We start from the raw sequence: 12,383 nt of genomic DNA, 5'->3' as shown, positions 1-12,383 counted from the left end.
GCAAACTGAAGGGTCCTGGTTCAATTCCAGTCAGGGGCACATGCCCAGGTTTCTGGCTCGATCCCGGGTGGGGGGCCTGCAGGAGGGGGATTCTCTCTCATCATTGATGTTTCTATCTCTCTCTCCTGCTCTTCTTTCCTCTCTGAAATCAATAAAAATATATTAAAAAACAAACAAACAAAAAAACAGCCGTGAAAGCAAGCAATTGAGAAGGAGTAAATCAGGAAACAGAAACAAAGGAATGTTCACCCAGAAGTGGAAGAGCAGAAAGGAAACTGAATCTGGGAAGTGAGCAGGGAGAAAGGGATGGGAGTCGGGAACCTGAAGCAGAGGGAGGGAGGGGGGAGAGAGAGAAGGGAGGGAGGAGTGGGCTCGGCCAGCAGCTCCTAGGAGGCCTGGCTCACCTGTCACTCACGCGCACAAGCTCCCCTCAACCCTGATTAACTGGAGCTAAATGCCATATGGCTAATCCTCCCACCACAGCTATTCATGCTTTTCAGCCCCTGCAGGGGAAACCAGACTGCCTTCCTCATTCGGTCGGGAGGCCTCCCCAGCCGCAAAGCTGGGCCACGGGGACTCTGGCTGCAGGTGGGCGGGGCTCCAGCCCAGAGGAGAAGGGGAGGAGCCATGGCTGGAAAGCTCTCTCTACTCCAGAGAATACCCATCCTCCTCCTCGAGTGAGCCACTTGCTTTTTCTTCTTCCAAAATGTGTTTGTGTCTGCTGTTTCCTTCTACTTCTTCTTTTTTTAATCCTCACCCAAGGATATTTTTCCATTGATTTTTAGGGAGAGTGGAAGAGAGAGGGAAAGACTGGGCGAAACATGGATGTGAGAGAAACACACTGATTGGCTGCCTGCTGCACACACCTTGACCGGGGCCTGGAGGGGGCTGGGGGAGGGGAGCGAGCCTGCAACCAAGGTAGTGCCCTTGACCGGTATCAAACCTGGGACCCTTTGGTCTGCAGGCTGACATGCTATCCACTGAGCCAAACTGGCTAGGGCTCCTTTATTTTTTCTATAGTTTTTCTAAATCTCTAGTTGTAAGTATATGTCTCCCCCCCACCCCACCCCCGCCCCCGCCTTAATCCGCACTATTAACTAGTTAATAATTAACCTAAATTTTTAACCGGTCAATAGTTAATCCGCATTATTAACCGTAATAATTCGGATTTTGTAATCAAAGAAAACAGGATAATTTCAAGAGAAACATCAAAAGTGCTTCATTCAAAGTCATATCCATCGCTAGCTACACATTTCCCCCATCTTTCAGGTCTTTTGTGGATACCGTCCCAATAGAACTTTTCTTGTTTTGAGGCAGACCATTCAGAAACCCGATTTTCCACTTCTTTGTAAGCTCTGAAGTGCTGCTCAGAAAGCGCGGGTGCCATCGATCGGAACAAGTGGTCCTCTGAAGGAGCAAGACAACAAAATCGCATACACATCACATCGCATCTATATCAACACATGTGCAACTCCATCGATTGAAAGAAATCCACATTACTACCCGGTCCACCTAGTAAAAGCCAGTCATGTGGGTAGTCCCATCCCAGGCCTGTAGCTTCCTTTACAAAGGTCAGTCTTCCCCTAATAAGAGCTGGCTTATTGTCTTTTTGCATCTAAGATAACAGACCTTGAAATGTCAGAGACATTTCCTTTTCCAGGTCCCTCAGGGCACACCCATCTCCCGAGAGCTCGAGCTCGAGGCCACGAAACGCCTCCTTATTTGTTCCCCAAAGACCATCTCTATGAGCTGTAAATGGTACCTATGAACTCTTCCTGCACCCACCAGTGTCCACGCAGGATGTCTCACCATTTTACTTTTTATTCCATCTCAAACAAAGATTTCCTCCCTTTGTTTCCTCCTGCCTCCCTAACCTACCACCAGTAAATTTCGAGTCAACCCCCCCGCCCCCCCTGCCTCCACCTTTGATTCTAGTGTATAAAATAAGCTGTAAAACTGACATTCTCTGCAGCATTCTAAGAGAATTTGTTGAGATTTGTGCTTCCTGGCCATTGTTATCAGCTTGGCTCAAATAAACTCATAAAAATTCTCTATAGATTTGGACATTCCTTCTGTCAACAACTCCAAAATATATGGATTTATTATGCGTGGGTGGGTCAGGGGAGCACAAGGTGGAGTTAGCTGTTAGAATGCCTACGATAGTTCTATCGCCTATGGAATAAATGACAAATAATTTAGCCTAAAATGGAAAGCCCTTTCCTTATTCACCTACTCTACTAATTTGCAAGTTGTGTGTTTTATTTCTATCCTCTTAAGAGTTTTGCTTAAATGTTTAAACTAATGGAGGTGGAAGAGGAAATAGGGAGGATAAATGGTGATGAAAAATATTACATATGACTTTTGACTTCTCCAAAACTTAATTACTAATAACCTACTCTTGACCAAAGCCCCTATCAATAACACAATCACATATTTTGTATGTATTATATACTGCTTTTTTTTTTACAATAAAGTGAGCTAAAGAAAAAACATGTTTCAACTAAAGGCTTTAAAAGTTTAAATTTAATTTAAACCTTTACCTTCCTCCCCATGCTTCAAATCTCTTCCAACTCTAGTTTTTTTTATATATTATTTTTGTCTAGTATTTCTTTAAAACCTCTTATACAAACATGCTGTTTATCTACAAGCTACATATTAGTCAGAGTCAGCACTTACAGAAACAATGTGAAATGAATGGTGGGGTGGATTCCAATTCCCACTGTGACACTTTGAAGTAATTATTCCATTTTGTTCCAGCCTCTACCATTACTGTTGTTCCCTTGTAAATAGTCTATCTTTCCAACCCAACTAACTTAGAGAATTTACTTTTAGTTTGGGGCTCTAATATTTCACTCTAGGAATAACCCACATGACTAGGGGATGAACTCAACAAAATGAAACAGTCCTGTACCCGGGATACTGTGTTTGGGATAGCTTCTTCACACTAACAACTCGTGTGTTAAAAAAACACAAATTTAACCAATTGAATTTAAAAACCTAATCGGTCTCATGAAGTGGTTTATGAATTGGGCAGCATCTGGCAATTGTTATCAGCAACTAGAAGGGTGCTCTGAGGGGTTGTACAAAAGTGGAAGGCTTTCCCGGCCAGTGTGGCCCAGTGGTTGAGCGTGGACCTATGAACCAAGAGGTCGCGGTTCGATTCCCGGTTGGGGCACATGCCCGGGTTGTGGGCTCAATTCCCAGTGTGGGGAGTGCAGGAGGCAGCCCATCCATGATTCTCTCTCATCATTGATATTTCTCTCTCCCCCCCCCACTTCCTCTCTCTCTAAAAATCAAGGGGGAAACATGTCCTCAGGTGAGGATTAAAAAAGAAAAGTGGAAAGTTTTTATAGAAAGAAAGGGTGTGTGTGTGTGCGCGCGTGGGAGGGGGGGGGTGTGCGGGGGGAGGGAGGGGGACAAGGTGGTTATTTAGCAAAGGAAAAGAAAGGATGGCTTAGTCCAGGATGTCTTCTTTGGGGGTTAGAGAGCCACAGGGGTTTTTTCACGGAGACCGCCTCACGAATGCTAATCAGGAAATTTCAGATTCAGTGTTTAAAGGTCACATTCTTGGAAGAGGTTGAATCCTGCAAATTTTTTTTTTTTTTAAACACATGTCTTTCATCAAGTCGGGAAAATTCTGAGCCGTTGCCTCTCCAGTCACTGCCTTTTCCTTGGTCTTATTTTATGCCTCCAGAACACTTGTTCTATATGGCACATCTCCCACCATCTTTTTTCACATCGGAGGGGCCTGATTCTCTCTCTTGTTGGATATGCCACCTCTACCTCTTGGCTGGGTGTTTCCTCTGTGGCCTGTGTGATGATGGTTAGCCTTCCTCAGGGACTGTCTTATTCCGTGAGGCCTTCATGCTCTCAGGACACGCTAGGGAGAGTTAGGTGCTTGCTTCTACCCCTTGCTAGGTGTCCCCGGTATGAGAACAGGGTTCACATTAATTTGGGGACCTTGGGGAAATAGTGTGAGCTCATACCCCACAGGAGAAGGCGACAACGCCAGAGAGTTTGAGTTTCTTAGAGGAAACATTTCCCCTCAGAGGCTAGGACACAAGCGGATGGATGGAGATGTTTTCCTACCCATGGCTTCCTGAGAAGGGCAGAGATTTCCATCCCAGAGTCCCGCTGGGAATGGGCCCTAATATTAGGGGCAGAAATAGAATATTGGGGACTAGCTACAATTATAGGAAATATTAATCATGGTCTGTTAACCATGATTGTTCTGTTCTTTTTTTTAAATTTAATATATTTTTATTGATTTTTGTTTGTTTGTTTGTTTTGTTTGTTTGTTTGTTTTAGAGAGACAGGAAGGGAGAGGGAGATACATCAATGACAGGAGAGAATCATTGATTGGCTGCCTCCTGCACGGCCCCTACTGGGGATCGAGCCCACAACCCGGGTATGTGCCCTTGACCAGAATCAAACCCGGGACCCTTCAGTCCGGAGGCCGACGCTCTATCCACTGAGCAAAACCAGCCAGGGCGATTGTTCTGTCCTGATTAGAGAAAACACATTCTGACCTGGCTGAGAGCTGTACGCCTGGGGACATGGGCGCCAACATTGGAATGCAGTCCATCCTCCTGCCCCGAGAACTGCCTACCATGATGGAAAGATTTACAACCTCGTGGCTGGAACAGTCTAGTCCCGCGTTGCCTGTAACCTGTCACAATTATACCTTGCCTACTTTCCCATGCCTGCAATTCTTACTCTCTCATGTCATCGTTGCCTCCTGCCCAGTATAAGCAGCTGGCTCATGGGTAGGGGCAGAGCAGATTCTTGTGGATGACCTGTTGCTCTCCCACGCTGCTGGCATTATTGGAGTAAATGCTAATATGTGATTCAACCCTGTCTCTGCTTCATTGGCTCAAGTAGTGACAGGCAGCCCAGACCCATAGGTTGTGCAGTTACACTAGAACCAGTCCCCTCACCCACCTGGGTGTTACACTGCTCCTAGTCCTGGGACGCCCCCCCTCTTTCTCTTCACCTTAACGTGGCTTGAGTTTGCAAGCCTGCTATTTGGCTTTAAACTTCTTCCTTGGGTCTGTCACCTGGGAATGTCTTCTCCGTTTCAAGCCCAATACGCATTTAATTGTTCTGTTATGTTTTATTCAGGACGTCCCTGTGCGCTGCTGTCTACAGTGGCTCCTTCTGTGAGTGACTGAACCCTGAGGTGTAATTGTTCCCCACCCTACCCCCATTTCTCCCACTGGACTGTGGAATCTTTGAAGACGGAAATTGTGCCCACATTGTCTCTGGTCCCTAGCTCAGTACTAGACACAAAACAGTATACTGTGTGCTACATGGATGCTTAATGGATGGAGGGTGGCAACGTTTATACAGTTATTTCTGCATCTGTAGGGAAAAGGCTTCCTCCATCATTCTAAGCACAGAGATAGTGTGCTTAGAAGGAGTCATTGTTCTAAGGGGCTCAGTAACATAGGTCATTACAACACCTATGTGACTGTGTTTTTCCTAACATTCTTCTTATTTATTTATATATATTTTTAGGGAGAGTGGAAGAGAGAGGGAAAGACAGAGAGAAACATTGATGTGAGAGAAGCACATCGATTGGTTGCCTCCTGCATGTGCCTAGACGAGGGCCTGGGCCGGGGAGGAGCCTGCAGCCGAAGTCCATGACCTTGACCAGAATTGAACCCGGGACTCATTGGTCCACAGGCCGATGCTCTATCCACTGAACCAAACTGGCTACGGCATGTTTTTCTCAACATTCTAACATGTTTATTAAGTAACTACTATGTAGATTTGGGCCCCCAACAAGAAAGATTCAGGTGATGTGACCCTGAGAAGGAATTTAGCTGCTGAGAGGAACTCCCCATGGTCAACGGAGGATCCCAATTGTATGAATAGTAAGAGCCTCATGGCCATTGCTGACAGGGGCTCCACACATGCTCTGTGCACCGGGGAGAACCGCAGACTGAGCTCTTGGCTTCCTGCACACGTCCTGCTTTTCTTCTGCCTTCTGCGTTTTTTTAATCCTTTCTGAGTCACCCAGTGCAGGTGAGCCCTGGTTTCACCTGCCTACCAATGGACTGAGACCTACCATGGCCAATCAGAACCACAGAAATTGTATCCTTATTTGCATCTACACCAACCAACCAGAATGTCAGGATTTGGCCCAATCAGAACTGTATAATTTGGAAACCTCGTCGGCATAAAGTTGGGAATTTAGGCAGAAACTTTCTCTGTAGAAGATGGCCTCTGCTGTATCTTGGTAGAGCACAATGAAGGTGGCTACCCAAAATGATTTCTGCTGGGCTGCAGCTCCGTCTGCTCAGATAAATGCTCTTTGCTCTTTTTGACAGTCTAAAGTTAATGTTGGTTTACAGAGTAGGCCCTCAGAAGAACAAATGTAGAGACGGACACAAGCCCCGCCTCCTGGTCCTCCAGCTGGAGGATGTGATAGGGAGAGCCTGGCTGCCTGGAGATGCAACAGAGGATCTCGTGTTTGCCATGATTTCATCGTGGAGAGGACTGTGTTTGGAGGAAAATGTTTAACAGGCCAGTGTGGGAGAGCAGCTATGTCTCCAGGGAACTTGAGAATGGAAGTGAGGCAAGGGTTGCATTCTTCTGGTTAAGCTGGGTGGGGGGGGGGGGGGGGGGGGAGAGAGAGAGAGAGAGAGAGAGAGAGAGAGAGAGAGAAAGAGGAGTGGAGGCAATGGGAGGGTCAAAGCTACATGCATGCTTCATGATGTCACCAGAGCAGTACCACGCTCCTGCCACGGGGTTAAAAATTAAAAGCATTTGGACAGAATTAGAATGAGATCATGAGAAACTCAGAATCACTGTGGTATTTTTACGAAACTTTTTCAGAAATTGATAGCTAAGGTTCATAAAAAAGCAAAGAAGCACAATGGATATTTTTAGAGCTCTATATCCAGTCATCAGAAAATAAACATCACCATGATGAAAGGTCAAGCAGAAATAAATTAGGAAGTATCTGGAAGCGAGTGACAATGAAGACAATATGTAGCACAACTTGCAGGATGCAGCTCACGGGGCACTTAGAGAGGAATGACCGTCTTGAGGGCATACACTAGAAAAGAAAAAAGGGTGAAAGCGGTATTGAACTCTAGAATCTGGGGAGGACTACAGAGGAAAGATGGCATCGCCATACAATGTGGTAAAGTGTAAGATAGATGCACATGCAATGCAGCGTATTGTGGCAGGACAGAAGGGGGCCACTGAGTCATCTTGGAGGGAACAGTGGGGTCAGAAAATTCTTCCATGAGGACACGTTAGAGCTAGAAAACTGACGGGGCTTAGGGGGAGGGCAATGCAGGCAACAGGGACCACGTGGGTAACTTCAGAGACTTGAGAGAGCCGGACGCGGTATAGGAAGTTCAAATTACTCAGGGTGTCTAGATTCACGGGTCTAGCTGAGGATGTCCTAATGACATGTCATGGCATAATGTTTGCGACAAAATGGCTTCTTTTTTCCAGCCACGACTTTTTCAGGGAATTGAACTGCAGGCTGAAGGTCAGAAGGAGCCGCCGCAGAATGGAGCAGAATGGCCCGAGCTGATGTTAGTTCTGCAGGACACAGGAGTCTTGCGTTCGTTCATTCCACAGATATGTATTGAGCACCTGCTATTGTTCCATAGCCTGTCCCGCTCGCCATTTTGAAAAGAAAGCGCTAAGTGCTCCAGGAGCTGCATCCTGCAAGTTGTGCTACATATTGTCTTCATTGTCACTCGCTTCCAAATACTTCCTAATTTCTCTTATTTCTGCTTGACCTTTCATCGTGGTGATGTTTATTTTCTGATGACTGGATCTAGAGCTCTAAGTTAGATTCAGAAGTTACGTGCAGGTTCCTGGAGACCAGGGGAACACCCCAAATGAAAAAGGATGAAGCTTGCACTAAGCCGGTAGCAGTCAGGTGGCCACCCCATAGGGGTGCACAACAAGTATTTAATGCTTAGCGGAGCTCCTTGTCCCTCCCGGGGTCTATGTTGGGCAGGAGCTAGTGCTAGGCCTGGAGGGCACTGGCCAGTGCAACTCTAGAGGACAGTGACCGGCCAGAAAACAAAGCCTAGCTTGGAAAAATGACTGGGAAAAGGCGAGACATCAGCGTGTCAGGGTGTGGAGTCTTGGAGGTATTCAGGGCCTTGGTGCTCTGTTGGCTGGGAGTGGCCATCCCCACTGGATACGTCTGCTGCGCTCTTGAGCGCTATGGGGATCAGACATCACCCTGGAGGACCAAACCTAGCCGCTCCTCCCAATCCCACATTTTGTGGGAATATAATTCCACCGGACGAAGGAGAAACTTGAGAGGTTTACCTAGAGCATTATTTGATTGCTTAAGAGGCATGGTATTGCCCTGGCCGGTTTGGCTCCGAGGACAGAGCGTTGGCCTGCGGACTGAAGGGTCCTGGGTTCCATTCCGGTCAAGGACACATACCCTGGTTGCAGGCTCCTCCCTGCCCTGAGCCCTGGGGGCTCATGCAGGAGGCAACCAATCAATGTGTTTCTCACATCGATGTTTCTGTCTTTCCCTCTCTCTACTCTCCCCCCACACACCCCCAAAAAGAAAATCAATGGAAAAATATCCTTAGTTGAGAATTAACAACCACAACAAAAAGAAGCATGATATTGAATAATCTCTGGGGGAGGGGGCGCTTCTCTAGTATAATCCTCATCCTGCTAGACATCTGGAAGTGGAATCAGACGCCCCTATTTCCTGTCCTGAAACAGTTTCTCCGCATCGGCAGCCAGAAAAGATCGCCTTCCCTCCTGGGAAGAAAACGGCACAGCCACCGCACCAGGCCCCTGGGCCCATAGCGCAAACCCTGTGGGAGGCGTTGACCTTGCAAGGGGCTCTGAGGGGGGTGCAAGGCCCCGGTCTCTCGCTGGTGCCCCCGGAAGGAACACCGGATGGTAAAATCTGTGTGAAGAGAAAATGACCTCTGATGGGAAGGTTAGGAGGAAAATACCCCCAATCTGTAAGCAGAGTCGTCGAAGTGTCCTGGAGGCACACCCCACCCCTAATCTTCTCACCCTGAGCTTGGATTTAGGACAATTCAGATAACGTGCGTGCACGTCTGGAACCTTTTCCTGCGGCCTCAGCGGAAGCACTGATTAGGAAAAGTTTCCCACCTTTGCCCCAGGCCAGTGGAAATATTCTTTAGGTCAAGTAGAGAGAGAGAGAGAGAGAAAAAAAAGACCCGGTCTGTTTTATCTCACCCCATGTCCTTCCTGAAGGTCTGTAGAGTGTTGTTTACTAGCTGTCCCTGTCACCTTCCCCTGGCTTTGGGACGGGCACCCAGCCAATCCCTGCTTCTTCACTTCCTCAAAGAAACAACTTCGGCCCTAGCAGGCTTGGCTCAGTGGATGGAGCATTGGCCTGCGGACTGAAGGTTCCTGGGTTCGATTCTGGTCAAGGGCACACGCCCGGGTTTCGAACTCCATCCCCAGTAGGGGGCGTGCAGGAGGCAGCCGACCAATGATTCTCTCTCATCATAGATGTTTCTAAACTCTCTCTCCCTCTCCCTTCCTTTCTGAAATCAATTGGGGGGGGGGGGGGGACTCTCCAGGAATATTATAACCATTTTGCCCGATCTGAACTAAAATAGTAGGAAAGGAAAGGGACATGGGCAATAAACATAGATTGAGAGCCTAGTATGTTCCAGACCTTTATCTCAGATGATTCTCACACGGACCATTTGAGGTGGGTATTGTTCTCCCTGTTTTACAGACAAGGAATCCAAGGCTTAGAGGAGGTAGGTAACTGCCCCAAATTTATGAAAACGAAGAATTTGAATCAGGGTCCGTCAGACTCCAGAGCCCACGTTCCCCTTCCCGTGACTGCTGCCTCCCGGACTTCCACGTTCCCCTTCCCGTGACTGCTGCCTCCCGGACTTCTCCAGTCTGTTCAGAGGCGAGTCCCTCGGGAAACCCCCCTCTCCGTTTGCCACATAAGATTTGCACTTTATGCTGCCACCGAAACGGATTGCAAAATGCTCTTGCTCAAGTTTAGCACAAGCATATGTAGTTCACTGAGCTCTTTTAAGAAACGTAGGTCTCCTGAGTAAGCCACACATGAGAAAGAAGCACATTCAGTTGGATAATGTGATGATGGGAACACAGACTCCACAACCCTGCTCACTAGCAGTGATGGCGAACCTATGACACGCGTGGCGGAGGTGACACGCGAACTCATTTTTTTGGTTTATTTTTCTTTGTTAAATGGCATTTAAATATATACAATAAATATCAAAAATATAAGTCTTTGTTTTACGATGGTTGCAAAGATCAAAAAATTTCTATATGTGACACGGCGCCAGAGTTAAGTTAGGGTTTTTCAAAATGCTGACACGGCGAGCTCAGAAGGTTCGCCATCACTGCACCAGATGCATCCAAAGCTCGGCTTCCCTTCTGAACAATGCATTCCTAAGGAGGAGCAGGCCACCTGACAGCCAAGGGCATCCGTCCCTGTCCTGGTGCATCGCTAATTGGGCTCCATTGCAGGACCCTGTCTCTCAGCCGCAGGTCAGAGCTCGCAGACTCCATCTGGGGAGGATTATCAACGTTTTACAATGAAGTACCTGCATCCCCTCTCGGAGGAATCTCTGCTCCTGATAGAAAATTCATGGCGCCTCTCTGTGATCTTGTTCTGACTTTCAAAAGATCTCCTAGGAGAGAAGACCATTTAATTAACAGAGCCATTTCACCGTGCGAGCGCAGGCAATCCGGCAGGAGAAAGGGGGCATTGATTTCTGAAAACTGTCCTCTGTCCACAGTCAGACACCATCTCACATTTCCCAGGTAACCAAAATGGTTCCTTCAGTTAGGCAAGGATGCTGGTGGTATAACCAGGAGCGACAGGAAGTACTAGAGGAAAGAGAGAGCAGAAGGGAAAATAGTCCGTGGGCCGAAGATTAATTTTTCTCTTTTAATTTCTCTATTATGTGTTTGATGAAGGGAGAGAGACCACCACCACAAAATAATTTTTACATTTTTGCCCCAGGCCAGTGGAAATAGTCTTTAGTTATGTATTCATTTAACTGTGACTTCGGGACTGGAACAAAAAGAAGCTTTGGGAAATGAAAGACAAATGGAATCATAGTAGGTGATTGAGTTGTTTTTTTTTAATTTTTATTCTGTCTTCATGAGATTTGGAGGAATGTAATTACTTCATACTCACAAAGGTTAGAGCCATTATAAAGCATTTGAAACATAAACTGGGCAACAACCTCAATCTATGTCATGTTTTTTTGATATTTGCATATATTATAAATTTTAAAATATATGTAAATTATACACACATCCTGTTCTATGTTGTAAAAACTAAAAACACTAAAATAAATTTAGGATGGCTCTATGAAAAATTGAAGCCCTTAAGTTATACATGAAAATGTATTAGTTGTTGGAAATTAACATATTTTACTAATCACTAAACTCAACATTAGGTTTTAATCATTTCCTGGAACATTAAAATGTACTTTCTATATTAGATATAATACATGCTATTTCAAAATTTTCCATAGTATTAAATGACATTCAAAACCTCCTGCATCCTTAGGTCCATTTTCCAGGATATTTTATCCTTCTCTTCCTTCATCTTATCACTTGTCCTCATAAGATTTTGCTCCATTTTTGCTCCCTAGCCTTACCATGTCCCAATATTCAGAAACCAGAGCAAATAATTAGTCTGAATTCCTGCAGAAAAAAAAAATTGGGTATACCATCATTCTTTCATCTACCACAGAAACAAATTATGCTTATTTTATTTTTATCATTATTATTTTTTTAATATATTTTATTGATTTTTTACAGAGAGGAAGGGAGAAGGATAGAGAGTTAGAAACATCGATGAGAGAGAAACATTGATCAGCTGCTTCTTGCACACCTCCTACTGGGGATATGACTGCAACCAAGGTACATGCCCTTGACCGGAATCGAACCTGGGACCCTTCAGTCCGCAGGCCGATGTTCTATCCACTGAGCCAAACCGGTCAGGGCTTTATCATTATTTTTAATCTTCACCTGAGGATATTTTTTCCATTGACTTCTTGAGCGAGTGGAAGGGAGGGAGAAGGGAGCAGAGAGAGAAAAACGTCGATGGATGCCAGAGAGAGATAGAGAAAGAGAGAGAGAGATTGGTTGCCTCCTGCGAGTGCTCCTACCAAGGCTGGGGAACCTGCAACCCAGGCACTTGCCCTTAACCAGAAATCAAACCGGTGACCCTTCAATCCTCAGGCCGAGGCTCTAACCACTGAGCACCCGGCCAGGGCTATGCTTATTTGAGGACGTCATTTTTATGTACCGTAAAATATACGTGTTGGTTATGTTTTATATAGATTTCTGAGCTTTTTCCTTTCATCAGATTTGAAGTTGGGCAATAATGCTTCCAAGAT

The sequence above is a fragment of the Myotis myotis genome, unplaced genomic scaffold (genome assembly GCF_014108235.1).
Source record: "Myotis myotis isolate mMyoMyo1 unplaced genomic scaffold, mMyoMyo1.p scaffold_m19_p_20, whole genome shotgun sequence".
Taxonomy (NCBI): domain Eukaryota; kingdom Metazoa; phylum Chordata; class Mammalia; order Chiroptera; family Vespertilionidae; genus Myotis; species Myotis myotis.
Note: the sequence above shows the minus strand (reverse complement) of the source record.